The following is a 23,440-nucleotide window of genomic DNA, read 5'->3' on the forward strand; positions in this document are numbered from 1 at the left end:
AAGAGCACTTACAAACCATATTTCAGCCTTGGAAAATAGTGAGAGTGACTGCTCCTCTGTGGAGGTCAGCTAGAACCAAGGCTATGGCACTGTGGGTAGTTCAGCAGCTCAATGTGGAAGTGGGGGGTGTTGGTGAAGAAGTGTGGAAGGGCAATAGTGGAAGGGGATTTCTTTAGTGAGGGAAGTAGACAAGTGCTTCTGTGTCTGTAGAATTGGCTCCAGCATGGTGTATTGCTTTGCAGGTGTCAGGGTCACGAATATCACAGACCAGCTACAGGACAAGGATAACCAATCAGAGGTGTGGTCCACTATGACACAGGGAGAAAGAGAAATTCGTTCCTAAAAGCAGACTTTAGAGTTATATAAACTGTTCTGAAGAAGAGTCATACCGGACTCAAAACATTAACTCTATTTCTCTATCCTCAGATGCTGCTAGACCTGCTGAGTTTCTCTGGCTTTTTCTGTTTTTATTCCGGTAGCTAATGATCCTTGCTGGAAATTGTATATGTTTGAAACACAAGATTATACTGGGGTTCAGCAATGATGACCCTCAGTAAACTAGATTAGAAAGAAAGAATTTGCATTTCTTTAGCAGCTTTCCTAACCTCAAAATGTCCCAAAGCAATTCCTATGCATTAAAATACTTATAATGCATAACCACTGTTGTAATGAAACACATCTACCAATATGCACACAGCAAGGTTTCGCAAACAGCAAGCTGATCAATAACCAGCTAATCTGTTGGTTTAGGGATAAATATTGGCCCAATGTAGAATTCCTTTGCGCAATCTATCACATCAATCTGAGAGTGCAAATGGGCTTCAGTTTGGTATCTCATCTGAAAGAAGGACATCTTCAGTAGTGCATCACTTCCCTCAGTACTGTACTAGCAATATCAGGCTGGAGCATATGTGCTCAAGTCCCTAAAGTGGGAGTTAAATCCATAACTTTCTGACTCAGAGGGTGTACTATTTGCAACAGGAAGGGCCAATGTAAAAGGACAACTTCTGCTGAAGGAAAGAGCCCCTAGCATAGAATGTTTAAGAGAGACAGCGAAAGTGTCAGAGAGAGGGAGAAGAAAATGCCCATTGATACTGAAACTTCCAAAATGGAGTAAGAATAAAGAAAAAGGACAGCGGGAAGAGAAGGGATGTAATGGATAACCTTGTGCCTGACATATTGACAGCACATCCTTTTGCAGCTTACAACTGCAGGGACGTTCATCTGTTGGAAGGGAATTCCTTCACTAATTGTGGGGCTCTTTGCTCATGCCCAACGATCACATGATATGTGCACTTGGCCTCACCATTTCTCGTCATGTCTGGGTGAGCCAATTGCATGCTTGCTTTCATACAGGGTGACTGGAGCTAGCCGATGCAAGCGGCATCTGGTAATACCTTAATAAAATAAAAACCCAGCAGAGACTGGATCAAATATCCACCCAGTGCCTGACAGACTCACAGATAGCCCAGATTTCATTAGCACTCTACTGACGGAGACTGACTAAACATGTCTGTTCAGCACTAAAGACACGGAGTAGCTTAGATTTAAGCCATGGGTTTAGGAGCAGGTCGAAGGGCAGCCCTGATGGAGACAGATGAAGGGAAAGTCTCTATCAGTCTCCCAACCAGTCCCAGCTGTTCAAACTAAATTTTCCCACTTGCAACTTCAAATAAATGCGAAAGTCTCCATTTTAGTAAAGAATTGAAAATAAACTGGATTAGCAGAACAAGAGGATGAACAGTTAATCAAGCCTGGAATATGCAGGATAGAAGTAGGCCGCAATCTGTCCTGGGATGGTGGGTTAAATGCAGGCCCCAATCAGGATCTGGAAGTCCAGGATTAGAGTTCATTGACACTGGGACAACATGATTAATGTTAGCAACAGTTCAGACTGCTCTACTTCATGTTCTTGCAATATTTTGGAACTGTCCCTGATGAAAACGCCCTAGAGTCTTTTTCTCCCTCTGAATGATCTGTCATCTTCAGATTCTTGAAGCTGACCCTTGCATTGATGAGTGGAGGTTCTGGACCTTCAGAAACAGGTGAGTTTCACTTTCTCACATGCACACTGTGTTACATATTCCCATTCAATCTCACCCTCACACATTCTCATTCACTCTCACTCTTACACTCCCTTGCACACTATCTCACTTTCTGATACATTCAACTCTTACATTCTGATTGTTATACCTGATTCTCTCATAAACTTCTTACACTCATTCATTCACTTTTATGTACATGCACACTCTTGGACACTCACTCTCAATCATTCATTCTGTCATTCACATGTACACTCAATCTTGCACACTCACCCTTACGTACTCATTCTTTCAAACACTCTTTACTTGTACATGTTTTCTTTTATTCATATACTCACTTTTACATACAGTCATACTTTCACTCTCAACATTCATTCTCACATTTTCACTCATTCTTGCACACTCACTTTTGCATACATTTTCACTCCCACTCATTTGCGCACTTGCATTCCATTGTGCACACTCATTCTCACACACTTACACACTCTTGTTCACATTGCACTGGGTTAGTGGATCTCGAGATGGTCTGTTGGGGTTTGTATATCTGTTTACTGAGCCATTCCTGTGAAAATATAAAGGAACAACCATAAGCGTAAATACAGAGTAAACAGACATTAAATCCATCCTCACTGATTCTCATTGTCACCTTCTTTCGATGAGTTCCAAATTTTAAGTTCATACCTGACATTCCTGGCACTAGTAAGAAAGGAACATAAAAGAACAAAGGCCCCTAAGGACCATATCTATTGGCTTCATCATTTCCATCACCTCTGATATGCTTGCTGCTCAATGTCCGTATATTTTACTTGGGAGGTCTGCTGTGCAATATGAGAATTTTGGCCAGTGTCAGGGACCAGTCTTCAGTTAAAATCAATCTTCACTTAAAGCTTTTGCGCTGTTCAGTAGCAAAAATGACATTATAATAGGACATTCTCTAACATTATCTGTGACCTATGTAGTATAAATAAGCCAACAGGCTGCAATAGTGTAGGTCACCTTTTACTGGACCAAAAATCCAGAGAACACTAATACAAATCCTAGCTTGGCAGTTTGAGAATTTAGAAATTGAATGAATGTGGGAGGTAAATGAAACTGTTGGATTGTTGTATGTACATTAATGATTCATTGATGTTCTTTAGAAAAAGAAATTTGCTGTCTTTACCCAAACTGAACGCCTCAATTCTACCGTGATGTGATTGACTCTTAACTGTCCTCTGAAGTTATGAGGGCCAGCTCCAAGTGTGTGTAGGATAAATTGTCCCAAATCTTGTTGGGTGTTCATGTAGCTTTTGGTTCTCCCAGGAGATGGCATGGTCTTGGGTAAGGTGGCAGGTAGATGTACGGTGATGCACACAGTTGTCTGAAGACTGATTGGATGAACTGGGCTGCTCTTTCCTGTTTTCAAAGAGAATCTTCCACCACTACACCCAGTCAAAAAGGAGTTCCACATGTTTCTCACATTCCTTCCAGTTCAAATGAGAAAAGGAATGTGTGAGCAAATCAGACAATAGTCATTTTAAAAGCTGCTTCATGGATACCAAAAAATATTTAAAAATTAAAAAAAATACAAAATAGAAAAAAAAAGGCTAAGGTGTTGGTCTTTATCTCACGGGAGCTAAAACACAAAGTGGGGAAGTAATGTTCTAATTGATCTGACCCCACCCAGAGTAACTGGGCTTAGTCCCAGTTCTGCTCCCCTGCTAGGAAATACGAGACTTGCAAGCGAGCAATGTAGATTAGCAGAATGTTCCTGGACCTAAAAGAGTTAAATTATGACAAAAAGTTGCATATATTGGCCTTACAGTGCCTTTCGTTTGGATGGTTAAAGAGGATCAATGAGGTGTTTAAATTACTGCAACAATTTTACAAAATAACTATTGTCCAATGGTAAGAGAATCCAGAACAAGAGGCCACAATCTCTCTGTAATCATTGTCTGCCCTCCCTTCTCTCATTCTCTTTCTGTCTATTTTCCTTCTCTCCAGATTTCTCTCCAAATCTCGATGATGCTGGTTCACTTATTCTACCTCCCCTGTGCCCACCATTGCCCTCTCTTTCTCTCTCCCTCTCTCTGGCTCTCCATTATACACGGTTCGCAAGAATGGAGAACCTGTGTAAAATCCAATTTCCCCTGGATCACAGCGGCGATGTGTCAGGAGATTGGCTTGGGTAACCCCTCCAGTAATTGCCTCACCCCTCTCCTGTCTCAGTAAAGGTGAGAATAATTATTCAATTACCTATCTGCCACAGCATGAGCACTCCACAAGTCTAACTGACAATACAGCCAACAAGAATTTCTCTGTCACTCTCAAAATGGGAGGAAGGATGAATGTGACGGCAACACAGACTATCAATATCAACTAATATAAATGTCAAGATCACCATTTTACTCACAGCTATTTCCCAGGCTACTGATTACATTATCACATAATAGAGGGAGCTGCTCTCACCATTGCCACCCGTCTCCCCTTCCTCAGTAATGTGGCAGCAGTCGCCTGCAATGAAACAAGTCAATTTTCGAAAATCTGCAGCTGGAATAAATCTGCCTGGTGTCAGTGGAGCCTGAATCCCTGTCCTCACCAGGATTGAATGATTTCGAGCCTGACTCCATAAGGGGAGAATTTAAAGCAGTTCCACAAGCTTCCTGTCCAACCTCTTCTCCCATTTTTTCTGCTTGTCTCTGCTTTTCCATGGCTTGTCCTTTACTAGACCCCTCTCTCTGAATCACTCCCAATCTCCTATGACTATATCCTTCCTTCCTTCCCCTCTCTGTCTCCATATAAATTGCTTGCCTTTACATCTCTTTGATATTAGTCTCCTTTTGTGTTTTACTCTTTACACTCTCCTGCATGCTCTCTGGCACATGTTCTCTCAGTCCTGCACATTTGCTGTCTTTTTCTCACTTTTTTACTTTCTTCCACATTTCCCTCTGCACTGCCTTATCAAAACATTCCCAGATCAGGTATAGCATTGAGTTGCATGCAGAGTAAAGCTTCCCATACACTGACCTCATCATAAAGTCCCAGAACAGGTACAGCACTGAGTTAGATGTAGAGCAAAGCTCCCTCTACACTGTCACCATCAAAAATTCCAATACTGAGGGGGAAATGCACTGTCAGAAATGCTGTCTTTTTCAGATAAGACATTAAACCAAGATTCTCTCTGCCTTCTCAGGTGAATGTAGAAGATCTATGGCTATTATTTCAAAGAGAAGTTGGGGAGTTCTTCCCACTTTTCTGGTCAATAATTATTCCTCAATCAACATCACAAAAACAAATTATCTGGTCATTATTACATTTGTGTTTCTGAAAGTCTGCTGTGAACAAATGGACTGTTGTATTTTCTACAATTTAACAGTGACTACATTTTAAAATACTTCATTGATTATGTGGGATGAACTAAAATGATGAAAGGTGCTGCAGAAATGGATATTTATTTCATTTTAAGTCTTCTTTTTCTGCCCAAAGTCCTTCACTCCCGAGGTAAACCTAACTCTCAAATCAGACGACGCATGGCAGATGGTAAAATTTGAATTCAATAGTTTTTAAAAAGCTGGAATTAGTTAGAAAGCTAGAACAGTCTGGACACTTCCTGGAAAGGGTTTTTTTGCTGTGTGGCTTCTTGGAAAATGAGGTCAATATATATTAAACTATTATATGATTTACCTGCTGTTTACAAAAACTCAACTGACTTTTGAAAAAAGACCAGCAAAGCTCTTAAGATGATAAACAATTGGGTTAATGGCCCTAAATTACTGGAGAATCTTAATTTGAATAGATGATAGGAGCCTCTGTGCTGATAGTTGCCAAATAACCCTTTTTGAACTTAAGTTCGGTTTTCACAGACTTAGGTGATCATAAGGAGGAAAATCCTAGGCTGTTCAAGTCTCTCGCTTTTTTTAATAGATATTTATGGGAACCTGTTAAAGTTTTCAGATATTATTATATCTTTGCACAAACCTTCGATAAATAGATTATTTTGAATTCATTAAAAAGGCCTGGTTAAAGACTCTTTTACTCTGGATAGTAACACAATTAGCTTTTTTGGTGATTGAATCAATCCTTCCATCACAATCATAACAAGGGATAGTGTGTAAGAAAATATGTATAAGCGAGTGAATGTATGTGAGTCAGTGAGCCTCTTAATATGTGTGTGTAAGTGAGTATACATATGTGTGAATGTGTGTGTCTGAGTATGTGGATGTCTGAGTTTGTGTGTGTATCTGTGTGCGCAAGTCTTAATGTGTGCAAGTGTGACTGTATGGGTGGCATGAGAGAGGGGGGTTGGATTTTCCCTAATGATGGGTTTCTCAAGCCCACCATTCCACAGTGAGAGTCAGTACCCTCAGGAACTGTATCCCACTGAAAGTCAGCATCATCAGGAACTGTATCCCGGTGATAGCACCTTAAGGAACTGCATACCACTGAAAGTCAGCACCCTCAGGAACCTTACTCCAGTGAGAGGCAGCACCTTAAGGAAATGCATCCCACTGAGAGTCAGCACCTTCAGGAAAACTGTATCCCAGTGGGAGTCAGCACCTTCAGGAACTGAATGCTAGTGAGAGTCGGCACCTTCATAAATGGTATCCCAGTGAGAGTCAGCACTTTCAGGAATTGTATTCCAGAGATAGCACATTCAGCAGAGTTCACTTTAAGATTGAGAAAAGATATAAACTTGCAAATGTTGATGCACTTTTGACTGGAAAGTTTTCTGGATTGTCCAAAATTTAAATCAATAGATTCTCTGGGTCAGTGCTGAAAATAACCTCATATGACAATCCACAGACTGATTTCTGTCTGCAATCACTGGGAACAACACGTCAGGATTTCAGGAGATCCTTGGCTAAGCAGCAGATGTTAACGTATATCTGAGTGAGTTGTTAAATTAAATCGAGTTTATTGAATAATAATTAGATTTGGGCCGAGCCTTGCAGCCAACGCTGCTCATTGTCTGTGGGTGGAGTATTGCAGGCACCTGGTACAAAGCATGGAATAATATTGGTGACACAATACTCCCTGCACAATGTGCAACTGCAAACATATGCTGCTGCTGAAGTGAAAAGACCTTTCTGTGTTAGTCAGGGTCCTGTTTATTTAGTACCCTGGGGACAGGTTGGGGTCAAGTGATCTGTAGGATCAGCACAATTCCCATAGAGAAGAAAATCAGTGGGATACTTGATTGGAAGAAAAGGCTTATTGAGAGGCTCAATAAATTCTCAGTTGCTGCCTCACTCATGGCCGCCTGCTCCTGCATTAATATTGATCAGCTGCTCAGCTTGTTTTTAAATCAAATTATTTACTTGTATGGAGTGATTTCTCTAGTCTAACCCCAGCACGCCAAAGTACTGCTGGGGTACAGTTCCAGGGATGCCAATCATTGCTTTATCAGAGAGATACTAAACTGTTGGAGCACCCCAGCTCCAATGTGGTGTTGTTAGCAGATATATTTCTGGACATTTATGTAGGCAGAGGCACACCTAGAGCTCTGGAGAGACAAGTTAAATGATAGGGAACACTGTTAGGACAATTCAACTGCCATACCTCTCCCAGGGGTCACCTTGGCTCAAGCTCAGATACCTGAATCACAGGCCAAACACTCAATTAGGGTGATAAAGGCATCTCTCCACGGTCATTGGGTGCTTGTATTTTACCAAAATTTGGTCATTCCCCTCTCAACATGACCCATGTATGGGGTGCCAACTAAATCATTCACTGGAATACAGTTCCTGAAGGAGCTGACTCTCACTGGGATACAGATCCTGAAGGTGCTGACTCTCACTGGGATACAGTTCATGCAGGTGCTGACTCTCACCGGAATACAGATCCTGAACGTGGCTGACTCTCACTGGGATACAGATCCTGAGGGTGCTGACTCTCAATAGGACACAGTTCCTGAAGGAGCTGACTCTCACTGGGATACAGTTCCTGAAGGTGCTGACTCTCACTAGGACACAGTTCCTGAAGGAGCTGACTCTCACTGGGATACAGATCCTGAAGGAGCTGACTCTCACTGGGATACAGATCCTGAAGGTGCTGACTCTCACTGGGATACAGTTCATGAAGGTGCTGACTCTCACTGGAGTACACATCTTGAAGGTGGCTGACTCTCACTGGGATACAGATCCTAAGGTGCTGACTCTCACTGGGATACAATTCCTGAAGGTGCTGACTCTCACTGGAATACAGATCCTGAAGGTGCTGACTCTCACTGGGATACAGTTCCTGAAGGTGCTGACTGTCAGTGGGATACAGTTCCTGAAGGTACTGTCAGTGGGATACAGTTCCCGAAGGTGCTGACTCTTACATAAGATACAGTTCCTAACTGTGCTGACTCCTGTTGGGGAACACTTCCTACCAGAGCTGTGTGTGCAAGGTAGAATTGGGACTGGAATGTGTTGGGAATGAAAATTCACTAGTATGTAGTATGAAAATAGTGCAGGATGGAATCTGTCTACCTGAAAATTAACATAATATCTTTCCTTTCACTTTAAAACCATTAAAACTGCATCATTGGCAGTTACCATTCAATGAGCTGTGGACCGTTATTGATTCACTGGTTGTAATTAGTTTATTTCTATAACTTATACATGGGGAGATAAATTTAGAATTCTCTAGTAGAAGAGTAGTAATCATCTACTAAACAGATAATGTAAGTGGGACTTTGGTGAAATTGAGTATTCAACTGCAGAGGGAGGGGTTTCTTAGTAAGTTAAAACAAGAAATAATTATATATGTGTAAATAATCAGTGTAACTTATTGATATAAAAGAATAGAGTTCAGTTTAACTGCAGATCACATACAAATATTTAAGTGACCGAGATGCATTTTATGCTGGTCTGATATACACAGATAAGTACATACTAGGCCACCAAGTAGTGGGAAGAAACCAGAGGAACAAATGTGCAGGCATGTTACAGAAAAGTACATTGAATACAGCATAATGATAATGGAGAACTGTCAATCCTAATATTGACTAGGGTAGTTGTAGAATAGAATGGGAAGTGAGGAAGGAATTCCTAAAATAAATACAATCAGTATTTTCACACCTCAATAAAGGAGGGAGTATTGCTGGGTCTAATTCTGGGGTCTGTAATGTGGAAATGTTTCTGTACAGGAATCTTTGGGAAACACTAATCACATCCTCCTCAGATTTAGAAAACTTATGAAAATGGACTAGCTATTATCAAGAGCAAATCTCAGTGAGTAGAGAAGGGATTTGGTTCAGCTGGATCACATTAAAAATTAATAAGCAAGACAAAATCTGGGTGTTGCTGGCTGGGCCAACATCTATTGTCCATCCATACATGCCTTTCAGAAGATGATACTGAGCTATCTTCTGCAATCAAGGATTGCAGAAATCCTTGGGCTGCAGGTAGACCCAAGTGGCTACTAAGTTCACTTCCTTGCCTTAGATTTTCGAGCAGTTGATGTAATTGAATAGCTTGCTCGGCCATTTCAGAATCAGACACATTGCAGTAGGTCTGAAGTTACATGTAGGCCAGACCAGGTAAAGACAGATTGCCTTCCCTGATGGACGTTAGAGAATCAGCTTGGTTTTTGCAACAACTTACAGTGATTTCCTGGTTATCATTAGAACAGTTTTTTTTTAAATTCCAGATTTATTAATTGAATTCAAATTTCCCTATGTGCTGTGGTGAGAGTTGAAACCTCGTTCCCAAAGCATTGAACCTGAGTCTCTAGGATACTGGTCCAGCAATATTACCACAATACCAACATTTCCTCCAAATAATAATCTGATAATAGCTTGTGCATGATTATTGTTTTGAGTTGAGAATCATGTGTAATCTAAGTTCCCTTTTTATTTCATATTCCCAGTGAGTTTCAATATAGTTTACATAGAAACCTTTGGAAGTAGGAACCCCCTCTGTTTTGAAGCCAGTGAATTTCCAGAGTAAAGATCTTGCTCCAGTCTCTTTCGGTTCCAACCTCAGATTTACAGTTGTTTCTTCCCTCAATGCACACATGAAACCATAAAATGGTTACAGCACAGAATGTGGCCATTTGCTTCTTTTGCCTATGCTAGTTCCACTCACCTGCCTTTTCCTCATGATCCTGCAAATGTTCCTCTTGCAGATAATTATCTAATTCCCTTTAGAAAGCCATAATTAAACCTGCCTCCATCACAGTCCCAAGTCGTGCATTCCAAATCTGAATCAGGAATTATATGAGAAACTTCCTCCTCGTGATGATGTTGCTTCTTTCGCCAAAAACCCAAAATTGGAATCCTCTTGATTAATTGAACTTTCCACCAATGGGAACAGTTTCTCACTATCCAATGAGTCCAGATATTCTCATGATTTTGAGCACATCAATCAAATCTCCTTTTAGCCTTCTCTTCATTGAGAACCACCCCAGCTTCTCTGACTTAACCAAGTAACTAGAGTTCCTCATCACTGGAATCACTCTTGTGAATATTTTCTGTACCCCCTCTAAAACTTTTCGTAAAGTATGGTGCCCAGAATTGGATGCAGTGTGGTAGTTGAGGTTGGGTCAGTGTTTTAGAAAGGTTTGTCAACGATTCCTTGCTTTTGTACCCTGTGCCTCTGTTTAAGAAGCCCAGAGACCAGAATGCCTTATTATACACTTTCTCAACCTGCAGTGCCACCTTCAATAATTTGTGGATACCCCAGGTCTCTGTTCCTACGCTGTTTTTAGAATTTTATATTGTTTCTCTTTGTTCTTCCTTCTATTTTCCTGCATCAAATTTCATCTGCCACATACCCACCTCATGTGGTAGGCAATGGCCTAATGGTATTATCGCTAGATATTAATCTAAAGACACAGGTAATGTTCTGTGGCTCTGGGTTCAAATCCTGCCATGGCAGATGATGGAATTTGAAACCAATAAAATCTGGGATGAACAATCTAATGATGGCTAAGCCATTTCTAATTGTTGGGGAAAACCCATCTGGCTCCCTAATGCCCTGCAGGGAAGGAAGCTATGATCTTTACCCGGTCTGGTCAACATGACTCCAGACTCACAGCAATGTAATTAATTCTAAACTGCCCTCTAGCCAATTAGGTGTGGGTAATAAATACTGGCCTTGCCAGTGATGCCTACATCCTGAATGGATAGCCTGTGTAGGTCATAGAGTCATACAGCACAGAAACAGACTCTTCGGCCAATTTGTCCATGCCGACCAAGTTTCCCAAACTAAACTAGTCCCACTAGCCTATGTTTGACCCATGTCCCTCTAAAGCTTCCTTATTCATCTATCTGTCGAAATGTCTTTTGAAAGTTGTAACTGCGCCTGCATCTACCACTTCCTCAGGCACTTACAAATCACTCTTTGTGTGAAAGGTTGTCCCTCGGGTTTCTTTTAAATCTTTCTCCTCTCATCTTAAAAATATGCCCTCTAGTTTTGAATTTTCCCACTCTAGCAAAAAGGGAGCTGATGGCCTTGTGTTATTAGAACATAGAACATAGAACATAGAACATTACAGCGCAATACAGGCCCTTCAGCCCTCAATGTTGCGCGACCTGCGAAATTAATCTAATTCCCATGTTATCTACACAGTTCCATTATTATCCATATGTATGTGCAATGCCAATTTAAACGCCCTTAACGTTAGCAAGTCTACTACTGTTGCAGGCAGGCCAATCCAAGCCCCTACTACTCTCTGAGTAAAGAAACTACCCCTGATTTATGTCCTAAACCTATCACCCCTCAATTTAAAGCAATATCCCCTCGTGTTAGCCTTCACCAGCCAAGGCTACCCTATCTAACCATCTGATTATCTTATACGTCTCGATTAAGTCACCTCTCAACCTTCTTCTCTCCAACGAAAACAGCTTCAGTTCCCTCAGCCTTTCCTCAGAGCTAGAGGTTTAATCTCATATTAATTGGATTAATGAATCTGCTTCCACTATATTAATGACTTGGAGGAAGGAAGCGAATGGATTGTAGCCAAATTTGCATATGGCAGAAAAATAGATGGAAAGGTATGTTGCAAGAGGGAAACAGCAGCTTGTAGACAGAGGTGTTGTTGGGACACATAAGTAGGCAACAAGTTGGCAAATGGAGTTTAATGTGGGAAATAGTTTTGGAAGGAACAGCAAAAGAACAGAACATTATTTAAATGGAGAAAACCTGCAGAAAGCTGCAACACAAATGGATGGAAGTATTTGTGCACAAAACACAGAAAGCTAACCCATAGGGGCAGCAGGTAAGCAGGAACGCTAATGAAATGTTGGCCTTTAATTCAAGGGGTTTGGAGAATAAGAGTAGGGAAGTCTTACATGAACTGTATAAGGTGCTGATCAAACCATATTTGGAAACCTGCAAGCGGTTTTTGTTCTCCTATTGAAGGAAAGATATTATTTCATTGGGGCAGTTCAGAGAAGGTTCACCTGAATGATTCCCCAGTATGGGGGGATTGTCTTATGATCAAGACTGAAATAAGTTGGATTCTACTCATGGAATTTAGAAGAATGAGAGGTGATTTCATTGAAACATATAGGATTCCTAAGGGTAAATGCTGAGAGGATACTTCCCCTCATGGTAGAGTCTAGGACCAGAGGGCATAATCTGGATAAAGAGACATCAATTTAAGGCTGAAGTGAGGTGGAATTTATTCTCTCAGAAGGTTGTGAGTCTTTGGGACTCCTTCTCAAAAGAGCTGTGGGGGCAGAGTACTTGTGTATATTGGAAGACGAGGAGATAGATAGATTTCTGATTAGTTGGGAAGTGAAGAGTTATGGGGAAAAGGCAGGAGAGTGGAAGTGAGGAATGTCAGATATGCCATGATCCTGTTCAATGATGGAGCAGAGTTGAGGGGCCAAATGGCCTATTCCTGTTCCTATTTCTTATGATCTTATAGTCCTACCCTTTCAGACAGTTCATTCTAGATTACTACATTAAAAACAAAACTCACCTTCTTGATTCTATTTTGGCCAGAGATTTTAAATCTATTTGCAATGATTCAGGATTGTCCAGCTAGTGACACCAGTTTCTCCTTATTTATTCTAATAAAAATGTCCTTCATAATTTTGACTGCTTCCTCATAAATCTTCCTGTAATATTTTCTGCTCGCAGAAGAACAATCCCAGATCCTTCAGACTCTCCACATCGCAGCCAATTAAGTACTTCTATGGTTCGGTCATGGCTGTATATAATACACATAGCTGCTAATTTTCACACAGCAAGATCCCACAAAGAACATTGAGAGGAATGATGAGCTAATTTAAAAGCACCATTTTGGGTGGCACGGTGGCTTAGTGGTTAGCACTGCTGCCTCACAGTACCAGGGTCCCAGGTTCAATTTCAGCTTTAGGCAACTGACTGTGTGGAGTTTGCACATTCTCTCCGTGTCTGTGTGGGTTTCCTTTGGGTGCTCCGGTTTCCTCCCACAGTCCAAAGATGTGTGGGTCAGGTGAATTGGCCTTGTCAAATTGCCCATAGTGTTAGGTGCATTAGTCAGCTGGGGGTGAGTTGCTCTTTGGAGGGTCAGTGGGGACTTGTTGGGCCACTTGTTTCCACATTGTAGGTAATCTAATCTGCTTTAATGATCTTGGTTAAGAGGTAAAAATTGAATAGGACTTTGGGTGCAACTCCCCTGATTCTTTCATGTAGTGCCATATAACCTTTTATGTGCACCAGAGAGGGCAAACAGGGTCTTAGTTTAATGTCTTAGATGAAAGATAGCACCTATAATATCATCTTGGTATATCGTCTTAGATTATGGGCCCCCAAATTTCTGGAGTGGTACTTATACCCACAGCCTTCTGATCACGAGCAGACAATGTGGCCGGCTCTTTGGTAAAAACTATCTCAGAAAAAAAGAAAATACGGGAAATCAACATGCGAACTCGGGAGTTAGATAGACTAGATAGGCCAAATGGCCTGTCCCCATATCACAAATTGGATGTAATTCTCATTGGAGATCTGGGCATAGAAGGTTGCCAACATTCCATGATGAACATTTGACATTTTGATTGACAATAAAACATCCAGCTCATGAATTTTGTAAAAGGTACAGATTTGTGGCTGAGTAATTTCATAAATGTTGAATTTGTTTTGTAGGATTGCTATGAAAAGATTTATCAGAACATGAGCAATGAAGCCTGTGGAACTGTTGAGGGACTTATACGTGTGAACTGAAACCTTGTGCTGTTTGTTGTCAATCAATACGTAGAGCAACAATGTACAGTTATATAGCACCTTTAACAAAGTTGAACACCCCAGTGTGCATCACAAGATATCTGCCAAATAAAATTTGACATCAAATGATATTATTATTTGAAAACTTGGGCTCTAACTTGGAGGAACAATGGATTTTAGTTTTCAGTATTGTGACATGTTTTTACAAAGGGCAGAAAGTCATTTTGGACATTGAGTTCAAAACAGCATTTACAAGAAGTCATGTGATTTGAGCCATATGATCAGCAAGCTGCCTGAGCAGATAATTGCTGAGATGTATATTGATTTGAGTTTTATGATTAGATTCCCTACAGTGTAGAACAGGCCCTTCAGCCCAACAAGTCCACACCGACCCTCTGAAGAGTAACGCGCCCAGACCCATTTCCCTCTGACTAATCCACCTAACACCATGGGCAACATAGCATGGCCAATTCACCTGACCTGCACATCTTTGGAATGTAGGAGGAAACTGGAGCTTCCAGAGGAAACCCACGCAGACACGGGGAAAACGTGCAAACTCCACACAGACTGTCGCTCGAGGCTGAAATTGAACCTGGGACCTTGGTGCTGTGAGGCAGCAGTGCTAACCACTGCACCACTGTGGCACCCCGTCTCTTATAATCATAAGAGACACAGAGCAGGGGCCAGAAATAGGTTCATGTAGGCAGAAGCGGTCTGAAACTGCAGAAGTGCTGTTGTTAGCCGCCTTTAAGCAGTCAGGGCTGGAGAGAAGTCCCGAGATACTTAGAAGTCATCCAGAAGAAGAAGGTTGTGGGTGCCAGAGAGAGAAGACATCTTACAGATCTATTGAAGATATGAATTTAGGGAATTCATATGTTAAGTAATAGTGAGCGAAATTCATACTTTGTGTTAAGGGCCTTGGGAGAGACAATAACTGAAGAAAATAGCATCTAGTAAATGTGTAGTAATTTACTGAAAGGAAACTGATTATAGCCATGCCAGCCTGGTCTGAGATTAGTGCAGGTGTGAGATTGACAGATCACACTAGTGCACAGCAAGATGTATGTCCCCTTGACTGAAGATTGTATGACTCTGCAAATTGGCCAGTGAGTGAGAGAAGCTATTTCAGGCAATAGTGAGAGTGGTAGAACATGAGCCTTGGTAGGAGGTAGGTACAGTAGCAAAGATGGAGTAAGTGTAAGGTATTAGAGAGAAGATGGTGGCACTTATGCCAGCAGTACAGAGAAGTTCAGTGCTCTTCTTCCTGCTGTACTGGGCATTCCTCCATATAGCTGAGACTGCACTGACCCAGATACTAACCTCAGACCAGACTGGCATGGTCTGTTGCTGTGACATCCTCTGCTGGCCCAAGGGAAGAGAACTGCCTGCATCTGCACCATACTCCATACAGCAGGACCTCCAGTTTATTTCCACAAAGTGAGCCACAAGTTTCCCCTTGTCTGCCATGTCCAGGGCAAATAAAGAATGCACCAGTACCAGGGAAGCCAGTCAATTCTGATGGTGGATGGCAGGATTGGGTGGGAGAGAGATGCATATAAGTAATGTTGGTAGATAGTGAGGTAGTATTGGTAAGATATAGAGGCATAGTATATACAGCATGGAATCAGACCGGGTAAAAACAATGACTGCAGATGCTGGAAACCAGAGTCTAGATTAGAGTGGTGCTGGAAAAGCACAGCAGTTTAGGCAGCATCCGAGGAGCAGTAAAATCGATGTTTCGAGCAAAAGCCCTTCATCAGGAATACAGGAATCAGACCGTTCAGACCAACTCGTCCATGCCAACCAAACATCCCAATCTGACCTAGTCCCATGTGCCAGCATTTGACCCATATCCCTCTAAACCCTTTTTATTCATATACTCGTCCAGATGCTTTTTAAATATTGGAATTGTACCAGTGAGAAAACTCGCTGAGCTTCATGCAGAGAGATACTGCCTGAAGCTCATCAAAACTAACACTTCACCCAAACAAAGTGTAAGATTCAGCTGCATGGTATAATTCTTGGAGAGTGTGATAATCTTTTTAAAAGAAAGGACTCCAAAAAAAGCAATGCAAAGAAATTTGACAATATTTCACTTCTTAAAATTTTTACTGTTCCAAATTAAAATCAATATAAATCAATTTGTAACTAAGAGGCAAAGGATATTTCAGATATAAAAGTAAGATTCACTTTTATACAACAAAGCTACACCTTACATTGTTAAATAAAAAACTCTCTCATCACTTTCCAGATAAATGTAACCTCATGTGTAATCTCACAGTCTTTCCAACTTGGCTTCCAGAATGTATGATCTCACAATTCCCACTCAATGGCTGTGCTCCCAGAGTTGCTTTCACTGATAGCTATCTTCTATCCAAGGTCCCCCAATACATTAAACACCGACAAAGGTCATTTGTATGAACACTCCCTCACTCAGATCATGACCATCCTAATTGCACTGAATTCGCCAAAACGCCTTCTTCCAACCCCTTTAAGTTCTGAAGGGCTCTCCCACCATTTCAGCAGCACAAATAGATAATGTCCAATCACACAACCTTGCTGTCTTTGGCTTTGGCTCTTCTATCCTTTCCAACTGTATCTCTCGCACAGTATTTTTAGAGCCCTGTTTCCACACCTGGATCTGCTCAGAATGTAGATGTGAGACCTAGTATGTTCTCCTTTTACTTCTAAACAGATAACTAATCTATTCATAGAAAGCATTGTTGGCATTCTCTCACAATTTTCTGAACCTGTCTTCTACAATACATGCTGGAACCTAACCCCACAGCAATTAACTTTCTATTGCCCTCTGCCTTTTAGCTTTTCATCTCCATGGAAACCTCAGGTCATATGTGTATTTCTTGGAACTAAACTGCATGCTAGGAAGTCTACATACACTGTTTCAAAATACTCCTCAATTTCACTTTAAAATTATAGGGGATACCACACAATGGAAAATATTAGCTTCCCCCAAATGGGTCATCACAGTTAGGTGTTCATATACCTCTTTTTATAAAATACTGATTGAAAATCATAATCCTTTTATTAAAAAAAATGTATGATGCAACACATTACAAGATTTGTTCCATCGTTGCAGGATGAGGGCTCAGATGAAACTGGATTCATGTTGGGTATTGAGAGGTTGAGATGAAAGGAGTTATAGCTGTTGGGAGTGAGGCGGGAAATATTTTTATTAGCTTGGTGTAGAGAAGAAGAACATAACCAGCAAGGCCATGATTATTGTCCATCCCTAGTTGGTTATGTGAAGGCAGTGATGAGCCTTCTTCTCTTGAACTGTTGCAGACTGTATTATGATGGTGATGTTCGACAGGAAGATGCCCCAGCAATAATGAAGGAACAGTGGCACAGTATATGTCCAAATCACTGTTGTATAGCTGTACTCACTGGAATACAGCTCCCCTTCTTTCCTGAAGCTAATAAGTCTCACTCTGTTGACAGAACTAAGAATTGACAGACTCCCTAAGTCCCTTTACAGCCAATGAAATAATTTTTGAAATGTAACCACTCACTATTGTAGTGTTGAAAACATGGTGGTGAATTTACATACTGCAAGCTTCTAAAAACAGCAACGCCATGATGATCCAGGTAATCTGTGTTGGAATGGTGTTGGTTAGGAATAAATTTTGGCTAGGTAAGCAAGGACTCTCTTTTAACAGTAGCCATGGAATATACATGCCCAAGAGAGCAGCCAAGGCCTCAATTTACATTTGAGTACTTCTATTTTATACCCCATGCTATACAACTTTTCCAACTCAAGCCACAACCAGACTTAAGTTGTCTCCACTCCTGCTGTTTTCACCCTCGGCTCCATCCTGGATATTGAATGAATCATAGATTCACAAATGTGCTATGATGCGTCAATAAATATATTGGCAGCTGCTCCAAAAAGTTTTTTTAATGTGCTTTCAAGGTTTTCATGTAGCGGCAGCTGTGGATGTGAATTTTTCCTCACACTTAAACCCGTGTTTCATTTGGAAATTTTAAACTCATCTTATTGCACGGTTAGGGATCCACCAGCTGCAGGCACCAAATCTCCTTCCCTCCCACCTCCCCAAAAATATTTAAAAACTTCAGCCCTAATCATCAGCTTAACAGCCACAGGGATTTCTTAAAAAGGTCTGGCACGAAACCAGCGGCTTGTTATCTAAGGAATAACATAGGCCTAAGTATAGACTTGCACTACACCAGCCCTCCCTCATTAGCTGAGGAACGGGAGAAGGCTTAATATAGACTGGCATTAAAGCAACGTTTGTCAGCTTAGCAACCATAGAGGCCTTGGTATAGAGAGGTGTTAAATCAGGCTTCTTTGCCTCAGCAACCATGTAGGCCTATTTTTAAACTGGCATGAGACAAGGCCCAATTAGCTTGGAACTCATTCAGGCTTCAATGTAGATTGTCATATACCCTTTGTCACCGTAGGAACCATGCAGTCCTATTTATAGATTGACAATAGACCAATCCTTGTTAGCTTGGGCCTTGAACAGCATTAGACATGTCTTTTTCACCTTAGCAACCTAACAAGGCCTCGGTTTCAGAGCCACACCAGCTTCATTACAGACTGGCAAATTGCCTTGACTATAATCTTTGGCTAATTCGAGCTGACATTACACCAATCTTCATCAACATGAGTGTGCAGTGGTTGTAATGAGGTCAGCCAGGTGGAATGGGATATGAGTTAGGGCTGTTAACCTGGTCCAGTCGGGAACACTGGCTGATAGTTATAAACAGGAGTGTCAGAGGTTCTGTTCACTCTGAGATCTAGGTCTGAAGAAGCCAGACCAGTGTCAAGTATGATGTACATGCAAATAAAAGGTGTTTTGGTGACAGATACTGGTCTCTGTGGAGTTATGTCAGTGGGAACGAGAGAAAAAAAGTATGCTCCTGAAGAAATTCACTCACAACAATTGTCTTTGAGTTGGGGTAAGCATTTCTGTCATCATGTTGTTATTTGGGAAGCTTGATTCATTCAATCTTGCTGTCGAAGACTGGCCCAATACGTGGAAAGAATGCGTTATTTCTTTTCTGGACAAATGATGTCGGGGCAGATGAAAAGAAATAAATAATTCTCCAGACAGCTTGTAGACCTGTTTGCGGTTATTAGGAGCCAAATGTTTCCTGGCACCAGATAATAAAACCTTTCAAGAGTTGATGGATTTAGTGAAGGAATATTACGACCCAAAGCCTCCTCTAACTCTGAGATGCCACCGGTTTTACTCGGTAGTTCGAGAACCAGAGGAATCCATGTCGGAATTTTTGATGAGGTTAGGATGACTGGCAGAGGCATGTAACTTTGGTTTAACTATTAATGAGAAGCTGAGAAACCGTTTGGTGGGATTAATGACGTAACCATACAAAGCACCTACTAACTGAAGCCCAACTGGACTTCAAACAATCACTACAACTGGCTTTGTCAATAGCAAATGCAGCAAGTGGATACCAATGGAAGCAATTCCATGATTCTGCAAGGCCTGCCCAATGCCATTTGCCTTATAGGAAAAAGTAGAGGCAGAAACCAGGAGGCTAGAAAGTGAAGAAATCATCAAACCAGTCCAGTTTATAGAATGGGCAGCACTGCCCATACCAATTGTGAAGCTGGATGGCTCAGTTCACTATTGTGGGGATTTTAAACAAACGGCAAACTGCTTTTCACAGCTGGGTTTAAATACCCAATCCCTCACATAGAGGACCTATATGCAAAGCTAGCAGGGGCAGGGCAGGGGAGCTGGCCTTCACAAATCTGGACATGAACCATGTCTACCAGCAATTGCAGTTAGATGAGTAATCCCAGAATTATGCTACAATTAATATGCATAAGGGATTGTACCAATGTCGAAGATTGCCGTTTGGAGTATTGTCAGTCGATGCCATTTTTCAGTGGATGATGGAGAACATTTTACAACATCTATCCCAGGTTGCCCATTTAGATGACCATTAAGGAGCACTTAGAGAATGTGGACATAGTCCTTAGACGTTTCTTCAAGGCGGGGGTACGCCCTAGAAATGGAAAATGTATGTGTTCCAGGCAGCCCAAGTGACCTACTTGGACTACAGAGTTGACAAGACTGGGTTACACTGATTCGAAGATCAAGTGAAAGTAATCATACATACACCAGCTCTCACAATTCTACCAGAACCTAGGTCTTTCCTTAGGCTGGTGAACTATTATGGAAAATTTATATGTAACCTGGCCTCCATCCTGGCACCCTTACATCACTCAGTCTCATAACAGGATTAGCCTTTAGGGAAGTGAGGAAGCAATTATCATCATCTAAGATATGGGCACATTATGAACCCATGTGCGATCTGGTGCTGACATGCACTGCCTCCCCTTATGGTATCAGGGTAGTGTTGGCTAGAGATGGTCCAATGGCAAGGAATGGTCAAAAGCATATGCTTCCCGGACTTTGCACCATGCAGAGCACAAATTGCCCAGATAGAGAAGGAAGGTTTGGCGGTCATCTTTGGTGTGTGGAAATTCCACTAATAGCTTTATGGACATAAATTTGTAACAATAGCAGACAACAAACCCCTGCTAGGGATATTCAAAGAGAACATAGCCATGCTGCCTGTAGCTTCAGATTGAATTCAGTGGTGGGCTCTCATTCTATGTGCATACAATTACAAGTTGGAACACTGCCCAGGAGGCTAAGTAGCAAATGCGGATATCTTGATCTCCCGCTGGCAGATACACCCACTGGTACTACCACCACAGGGAGAGCCCTCTTCTGGTTATAAACTTTCTGGACACCCTTCTGGTCACCACTGACAATATCCGACTGGATGCAAAAAGATCTGGTCCTGTCAAACCTAAAATGGCGGGTAGTGATGGGGGAAACAAAAGGGCCATCACAACCAGAATTGAAACCGTTCTGGACTCAGCAAGACTAGATCACCCTAGAGGATGGCATAATATTATGGGGAGTAAGAGCGATTGTCCTGAGTAAAGGTCACCACCAGGTACTGGCTGAACTCTACCAGGGTTTCTAAAATGAAGATGTTGGTGAGGTCTGGATGCAGAAATAATGGAGTTGGTGGGACAGTACCCAGAATGCCAACAAGGGCAAAAATTACCACTACACCTCCCTCACATTTGTGGGAATGGCTGGGTAAACCCTGGACCCGGTTAAATGTCGACTATGCAGGTCCTTTCATGGGCTCAACGTTCTTAGTCGTTGTGGATGCCCATGCAAAGTAGTTCGACATGCATGTAGTTTATTTGTCAAATGTGGGGATGAGTTAGAAAAGCTGGAAATATATTTTGAAATATACAGGCTCCTGGAAGTGTTGGTCACAGAAAAGGGAGTATCATTTACCAGCAGGGAGTTTGCGATGCCCTGAGAGGGCTACATTGTTAAGGGTCAGTAATAAAGGAGCGCTGTGTTGTCATGGATCAGTACTAAGGGATTGCTGCACTATTTGAAGGACAGTGTTGAGGGAGTGCCATGCTGTTGAAGAGTCAGCAATGAGCAGGTGTCACTGTGAATACTGAAGAGGAGCTACCAGTGAAAGATGGGCAGAGCATTGGGACATTGCACTGCAGGAGGAAAATACTGGGAGATCATTGCCCTGTCAGAAGGTCAGAACTGAGAGTGCTGCACCTTTGGAGGGTCGGTAGTGAGTATTGTCACTGGTGTTGTTTTTTGGATGAGATGTAAATCTAGCTGACAGCTAGCCTCCGACATGGGTGTACAATATTCCAGATGCTCTTTGAAGAACAACATGGTGTTCTCCTGAAGGTAATATTTGTCTCTCAACTAATATCATTAAAACAAAATTGCCTGCTGATGCTCACGTTGTTGTTAGATTACATACTATGTGGAAACAGGCCCTTCAGACCACACCGACCCTCCAAACAGCAACCCACCCCCCTAACACAACAGGCAATTTAGCTTGGCCAATTCACCTAACCTGCACATTTTTGGATTATGGGAGGATACCGGAGCACCCCCACACAGACACAGGGCAAACGTGCAAACTCCACACAGACAGCAGCCTGAGGCAGGAATTGAACCTGGATCTCTGGTGCTGTGAGGCAGCAGTGCTAACCACTATGTCACTGTGCCACCATAAGGTTAATGGGATCTTGCTGTTATGGTTTCTACATTCAGAAAGTAACTGGAATTGAAACATACTCCATTGGCTTCAAAATAATCTGAGGCATCTGCCATTGCTGAATACCACTTAATAAATAGCAAGAATGCATTAAAGAGTCAGGTTGATAAACACTTTGGAGGAAAAGGAATAGAAGGTTACATTGATGGCATTGATGTACCATACATTCTATATAATTCTATGTTATCCTGCAGTATTGGGAACTGGATAGAATGGAGAGCTGGTTCGTCACAGAGTGAAAAATTCTCCATCCTCTTGTCAATAGCTATTTCATTTTGATAGTAATAGTTTTTTCATGCTCAATAATTTGGATCTTCATGGTATTTATGCTCAGGCAGATTTCAACAAACATCAATTAATCGTATAATGAATGGTTTGCATTGAAGTTGAGAGGATTAAGGTCTGTTTGAAACTTAGTGAAAACTGAGATGGGATGAATAGACATTCAAGAGGGACATTACAGGCAGTAGATAAATGAATGGAACATAACTCTTCTGTAACGCATGCCTCTGTTCAAGGAGCCAGGATTAAGGAACTGGACACTTCTGTGTAAATGGTTCATCAGTAACTAGTCTGGTATAGAATTACTGACACATGGATGCAGAATAATGCTGTGTGCAGAACAAACTCTTCAAATCACAGAAAGTATATTTGCCTTGGCCTGGGGTCTGGACACTGTCCATTCTCAGACTGATCAATGATCACACTATTGTAGATTCTGTGTTTGTACACTGCACTCTTGCTGAATCTGAAGTTGATGAAACTGTCAATGTCTGACCCAGTCATGACCCTTTTGTCTGCTCCCAGCACTGACCTGTAAGTAAGTGACCTTCAAAGTGCTTTCCCAACTCTTCAACTCAAGGCTTCTGCGCTCTTCAATCTCAGCCTTTTGTGCATCTTTAATTTTAATTGCTGTACCAATGGTGACTGTGATTTACCTACCTGGGCCATAAGTTCTGCGATTCCCTCTCTTAACTCTTGCGACTCTACTTCTCTTTCCTCATCTCAATTGCTCTTTAAAGCCGGTCTCAATATTTCCTCAGTGTAAATGCAGGTCCACAGGACCACAAAGACCTTCAGGCATTGGAAGATCTTTTCCCTGCAATAGCTTCTTCGAGAATGAATTTGGTTGGATTGGGAAACAAC

The sequence above is a fragment of the Chiloscyllium plagiosum genome, unplaced genomic scaffold (genome assembly GCF_037043375.1).
Source record: "Chiloscyllium plagiosum isolate Xiang-an unplaced genomic scaffold, Cpla_swu_hap1 HiC_scaffold_22, whole genome shotgun sequence".
In the NCBI taxonomy this organism is placed as follows: domain Eukaryota; kingdom Metazoa; phylum Chordata; class Chondrichthyes; order Orectolobiformes; family Hemiscylliidae; genus Chiloscyllium; species Chiloscyllium plagiosum.